Source organism: Cupressus sempervirens, unplaced genomic scaffold (assembly GCF_028749045.1).
Source record: "Cupressus sempervirens isolate cs-2001-9-10 unplaced genomic scaffold, ASM2874904v1 CseChr00s100002_03, whole genome shotgun sequence".
Lineage (NCBI taxonomy): Eukaryota > Viridiplantae > Streptophyta > Pinopsida > Cupressales > Cupressaceae > Cupressus > Cupressus sempervirens.
In genome coordinates, this window is record NW_028322207.1 from 3638624 (window position 1) to 3645079 (window position 6456).

The following is a 6456-nucleotide window of genomic DNA, read 5'->3' on the forward strand; positions in this document are numbered from 1 at the left end:
GTTGAAGCACCACCCAAAAAAAAAATGCTCATTCTCTGTGTACCTTGAATTAAGTTTTCAAGATCTCTTTAGGTAAAGCCAAATAATAATTAAATTTCAAAATTTATGAAACTAAAGAAAATGTTAGATTTTACTGATCACTCATTAAATTGATAAAATACATAAAACAAATCACTTATTAAACAAAATCTTTCTATCATGTGCTTTTCTCTGAGCTTGGCCTCAAGGATATAATTGTTTACTATAGGTGGAGAGATAGTCACAGAGTAGAGGAAGAGTTCTAACTTCATTAATTTATTAGTTGCTAATATAATCCCAAATAATGTGGCATTAATATCTAAATTTTAAAAGCAGGTGCATCATACATTTCACAAACCCAATTTAAAATAACTATAATATAATGTCAACTTGCCTGAGATTTTTAGTTTACTATGTATATGCATACAAATTTAAATGCTAATATATCACATACTAGAAAATGATTTACTTTTATGAAAGATATATCTTTCATTAAACTCCTTAGAGAGTGTGCAAATGATTTTAAGCATTAATTGTTTACACACATTGTCAGTAAGGAATATTTTGAACAAAGTATGCAGGTCACTGTTAAACCCACAGTCATAGGTTAGGCATGAGCAGCTCTAGCTGGAATGTTATATTCAGTTGTCAATACCTTCCCATACTGACCTTTGATGTCCTCCTCTTCTTCTTCATAATCTGCCCTTGCATTAAGGGCAATTATTTGGCATATAAGCCAAAACAGAGAAGCATCTAAAGCCAGGAAGGCAACTCCACCATATAAGCCAGTCTTTGCAGTTGGGAATTTTGTTGTGAGATCATGATGTACATTTCATGTTCTATGTAGACTCTCTATGATTGTAGCCCACATCATCAAGGCTTCAGCGAGAAAAGAGACAGCCCTGGTATAAAGATACATGATATTAGCATGGGAAAACACATTTAGCTATCCAAAAACCCTTTTATTTATATCCAAAATTGAAAAGGTTAAAGTAGTAAGTTGTTTCAAATAGCTAGTTGATTAAACTCCACTAGCTCATCTCACGTTAAATTATAACAATGTTATCCAATCCTTGAATTTTATCTTCCATTCAACATTTACATCCTCAAACACCTAAACAGGGAAAAGAAATTGACTGTATACAATAGACAGAGAATATTAAAAATGTGCTTACTAGTATATTGAAAATGCACCTATCATTTTTCTATTTTCTTTTTAAGATTCCAAACATTGATGATAAAAAATGCTAACATGGTTAAATTCAAAAGCTATCAAGACATATGTTTGCAATTACTTACATAGCAATAACGAAAAATACCACCAGAGAAGTGGTCCTCTGGAGAGTGTACACAGGAACAGCTTTCCCTTTGTAGGGATAAAATAAAGCTACAACCCCAAACACAGTTGATAAGAATGAAATTATGATTGAGAAGCTGCCCAATGCAATAGTTGGATCAGAAGGGTATTTGCAGATGACAATGCCCTTCCCTATAATAGTGGTTCCTGAAGCAAGTTGCAGAACACATAAAGGAAGTAAAATATTAACTGTATCTTTGTAAAACTAAGTCAGTGTTTTCAAATACAAAGGAAAAAGTTAAATTTAAATTGTTCTACATACATAATTGAATAATCAATTTATTCTGAATACTAAAGTAGATTGGTAAAATGCAATGTGGTCCCTAAAAAAATTTGCTGGCTTCTAGCTACGTAAAACCAAATCAAAGATGGAGTACTATCAAGCATGGGAATCGCATGAAACTGATTGTCAGTTTATTGACATACTTTAGTTATTTTGTATCATGTGCATGTGTGCTACCCATATGTTGCTTCTCTTGGAAATGTAATGATGAGAAGAGTTCACTAACATGGGGAGTCAAACTTATAGAGAGAAATGACCCCTGACAGATATATACTACACCCAAGGCAAGGTCCCTAAAGATGGAAACTAGATATTTGAGACATAGTGCTTCAATTGGAAGTCTTCCAAATAGGGGAAAATAGAAATATATACTTAAGTATTATAAACAAGATAAAAATTTCTCACACCCTAGTAATTTCTAATATAGATTGTATGAGGAAGATTTTGCAAGAGATAACTATTAATGTTAGTACATTTACACCAAAGTTTAGGGAAGGTGCATTATGTAGAGAATTCATGACTTCTTGAGTAGAGTCAAAAAATCCTTATGTACGAATAAGAATAGCTAAAGATTTGCTAAGCATTTGAGAGTCATTCAAAGAATTCCATACTTTATAATTTCAATTAGAGAAGGAAAAAATGTTTAATACTTGATAAAGCTTGTGTTGTAAATAATCAAACAGATATAATCGAAAATTCTAAAAGATGAGATAGGTAAACATTCTACCTTATGAATACATTATTTTCAGAGCTATATAATTAGATTGGAAATTTTTTTAAATAGTATACTTTTCTACTTGGATAAGGAAAATTGAGCATGAAGATAATACTTACCTTACCCATAGTATTGCGCTGTCGACTTATTCCCACCCATTCATAAGTTTTCTCATCAAAATAGCACATAGTTTTCATACGTGCCCATATACCTTCACAAGGGAAAAAAATAATGACATTAGGACTAGATTTTTATACTGCTTAAACAATCCATGATACAAAAAAGTGGAAATCAAAGTAAGGTTTGCAATTTTTTCTGAACATTGAACTCTCCAATTTAGGCTTAGTTACAATGCGGTGAGATGCTAAGTATGACATTTCTGGCCCTAATTATATTATTTATAAGCTTTCTTGTCTTTTCCACATTCCATGAGCATTCTATATTATTTTTCACAATCCATTTTATTAACTCATTATGTGAATAAAAAAATTGATTATTAACTAACTATTTATCTATGTGCATTTGATGTTTCGATACAATGAACTAAATGTGATGACACTAAATACAAATTTATGTCAATTAGTATTTTATTATTTTATGAATATCCATGACTTGATATCTTGTTAGTCTAAATATTTTCCATAGGTCCTATTTGAATAATTTATAAATAAGATTGGTAAAATTGATTGTGTTTTGCAAATCATATACAGGCAATATTTTAATTATTTCTATTGACTTGAATTATGATCTTTTGATTCTAACATTGTCTAACTACAATCTATTGGCATGAGGTAGATGGTGATCAATCTTTTTCCCCTCTCGCTTGTTGAGTTAGGCATCATCTGGAAAAGGGAGGCTGATCATGATAATGAGGAAATTGTACTGTAAATTTTAAGAACTTGTACACATGCATCAATCATAAGTTGATTGTATGATAATGTAGGGTACACATGCAAAGGATTTCTCAAGTGTCATCACAAGTATATTAGTCACTTGAAAGACTATAGTTATTCCTGAATCATAAGTTTTCTTCATGTCATCCAACACTTTGATGCGAAATTTTTGACCATTACAAAACATAGCCTTGTGGTGTTTAACCTATAATAATATGTGAAACATATCAAAATTATTGTATCATGAGTTGATAAACATACGGGTGATTAATAAATTTGTATGTACCTAGAAATCTCTTGAACCACCTGCTAAATCTATTTGCCTTTGCGTAACATTGGAATCTCCATTACGATGAGCTTCTTTAACCAATGATGATACACCTTCCCATATTAATTTGTGACCAGAATACTGATATTGTTCAATCCATACCATCATCCAATCAAGATTGTTTGCAATATACAAATGTAGTGCATCCCACTCTTGAGCACTTGTACAAAAAAAAATTAGACAACTTACAACCGATTTATTTTGAAGATTAAGAAATAATTTATTACAATAACATCTTATAATTTATTACCTCTCACTTTCCTCAATGTACCTTTCCCCATCAAGTACTCCCCTTCTAATTTTTTAAAAGGCTCGAGATCCTAAATGTGATCTACATGGATATTTGATGCAAATGTAGGAAGCTATTCAATAATGTACACCATAGTTTGGTATACCATATATCACTCTACCATAGAACCCTCAGGATGTGTTCTTTGTTGAACCAAAGCCTTCAAAGATTTCAAGTGCCTCTCAACCATCCACATTGACCTAGTGTGTACAGGTCCACACAATTCAATCTCCTTAACTAGGTGTATGAGGTAGTTTTCCTGTGTATTGAAAAAAGTTGGAGGTAGACACTTTTGCATTTCACATAGTAAATGAGGAATTCTTCTCTTCCAATAGTTTATATCTTCTTTATGGATTTCTTTAGATGACAACCACCTACATTAAGAGATTCAAGTCACAAAATAATATACAATAGATTACATAGCAAGAAAAATAAATCACGAATATAATAAATATAAACAAAAAATTGAACAAATATTACTGCTTACCTCATGTATTTTCGAAGATCATATATCACTTGTTTGATGTTATTGTTGAAGTGCTCTAGGAGAGATAGAGGAAGCATGTACTACAGTAATTATAAACCAATCATTTCATTGTTTTCTAACATAACATAATGAATAGTACAAATAGTTAATGAATATATTGTAAATACAAAAGAACATAACTTACCTTGATGAAAGTATGCCAATCATGCATTTTGAGCCCTGGCCCAAATTCACTTTTTTTTGATATAAGATTGTTTATGTTCGCAGCAAATCCTGTGGGAAATCAAATTTTTCATATGACTTCATTTATGGCATCACTTTGCTGCTCCATTAATAACCAAGGAAGGGAACTTATATTAATCTGATCTCTATTGCTATTTGAGTGAATGAAATCTTCAATGCATGATTGGATTCATGAATGTCATTACAAATTTTGATAATTTTTTCTTTGTCATGCCTTCCATCCAATATTTTCCACAATGTCTCTATTATATTCTTTCCAATATGCATAGCATCAAACAAATGCACAATTTGTAAGTTCTCATAGTAGGGAAACCTACTAAATTTTCTAGGATAGCTTTTTAGTCCCTTTGGAAGGTTGTTAGTACTGCCTTGACGACCTTCACAATCATCAATTACACAATTAGTAAACAAAAATTACAATAGAAATATATAAATTATAAACATAAACCATTAGGTGGAATGACATTACCTTGACAATTAATTCTATTATATTCCAACTTCCATAGGCGAGGTGTCATTCTTCATGGCTTTGATGTAGTCTCTTCTTTCCCATTGAAAAGATGTTTTTCTGTACTTTGATACTTATGATTCCTATGGAGGAAGTGTCTACACTCATCAAACACCTACTTTCCTAAACTTTTTGAATGACGAAATTTCATCTTTGGACCACAAACTGGACGTGCAAATTTTCCCTTTATTTGAAGATGTACAAGATAATGATATAATTGGATTATTAAATATGTTGATTTTTATAATTAGAATTACCGTGCGCAACTTGAATTCACTATAACATACCACAAAAATGTGTTAGCCCTAGGGCATCATGTATTATCCATGTAAGTATTGCATGGAATTGAAATTGTCTTTGTCCTATTGGTCTAGACATGTCATACATAGTGACACCATTCCATAACTCCACCAAATTGTTGATAAGAGGCTCAATATATACATTCATATCTTTTACTTGATATTTACCTACTTGAATGAACAATAACATTACATAATTATTCTAACCATTTTACTGCAAGATTTGTAAGTACATGTAAATTAATAACTATCAAATGATAAGATACCTAGAACAATCATTGCCAACATAATGCGCTCCCTCTTTATTGACATCCATGGAGGAAAGTTATTGTTGATAACAAAAACAAGCCACACCGAGTAAATAGATCTCATCTCTCCAAATGGATTGACACCATCCACTGCCAATGAAAGCCTGAGATTATGAGGTTCTTCTTTGAAGTGTTTCCACTTTTTCTCTATGTACATAAATTCCAAACCATCCACAGGGATTCTAATAATATCATCTCAACTTCTATTGTGTGCATGATAATCCATAAATTGAGCCAAGCTACTACACCTGAATAATTGTTGCATCCATGGAATAATGGGGATGTAATGAAGAACCTTTTGATGCACCTTTTTTGTTAGTTGATCTGTTTGATATCTACTCGTATGACATACAAGGCATTGTGTTGCAAATTCATGTTCTTTATAATATATAATATGATCATTAGGACAAGCATGTATTGCTTCATACTCCATTCCAATATCTTTCATAACAGTAGTTAATTCTTGATATGAGTGAGGTAGAATATTTGATGGTGGTAACAGAAACTCACCTATCAATCTATAGCAAAAAATATAAGTTTTTAATATAAACAATATTAGTGGTACATTATTCACCCTTTGTTAATTATAAAGACATATATGACATACCTTAACATACGTGACATTGTTATGTTGGATAAACCATTCATAACCTTCAAGTTCAACAACAACAATACAACAGAGAGAAGAGTTGTTTGGGAGTCATTGTATAGGGGCTCGTATGCCTTCT

General features: G+C 31.5%; 1 pseudogene; it reads right to left on the reverse strand.

The window, feature by feature from the left end:
• Window positions 1-527: 527 nt before the first annotated feature.
• LOC149527835 (uncharacterized) lies at window positions 528-2561 on the reverse strand (annotated as a pseudogene).
• Between the last annotated feature and the right edge of the window lie 3895 nt (window positions 2562-6456).